The sequence below is a fragment of the Fukomys damarensis genome, unplaced genomic scaffold (assembly GCF_012274545.1).
Source record: "Fukomys damarensis isolate Sample0158 unplaced genomic scaffold, DMR_v1.0_HiC HiC_scaffold_18, whole genome shotgun sequence".
NCBI classification, from domain to species: Eukaryota; Metazoa; Chordata; class Mammalia; order Rodentia; family Bathyergidae; genus Fukomys; species Fukomys damarensis.
The window spans coordinates 46358801-46359092 of NW_022900930.1; positions in this window are offsets into that span (position 1 = coordinate 46358801).

The window sequence follows — 292 nt, forward strand, 5'->3', positions numbered from 1 at the left end:
GGAGGCGAGGCCGGACCGCGGGGGGATGGATCCTTTGGTGCCTTCCGCCCCACCGTCGGAGCTTTCCGGAGACTCCCCGACTCCCGGCGAGAGGAGGAGCGGGTGCAGCCCGCCGGCGTAGTGACAGCGCCGTTGCGGAGAGGGGCAGGGTGCACCGGGATGCTGTGCCCGGGGGAAGGACCGGAGGCGGGGATGCGGAGGGCAGGGCGGGGGCTTTTTGTTGACGGGGACTAGGTTTTGGGGCCCCCTCCGGGTGTTCCCGCCCTCTGATTTGGGGCTGGGCCCTGGGGGG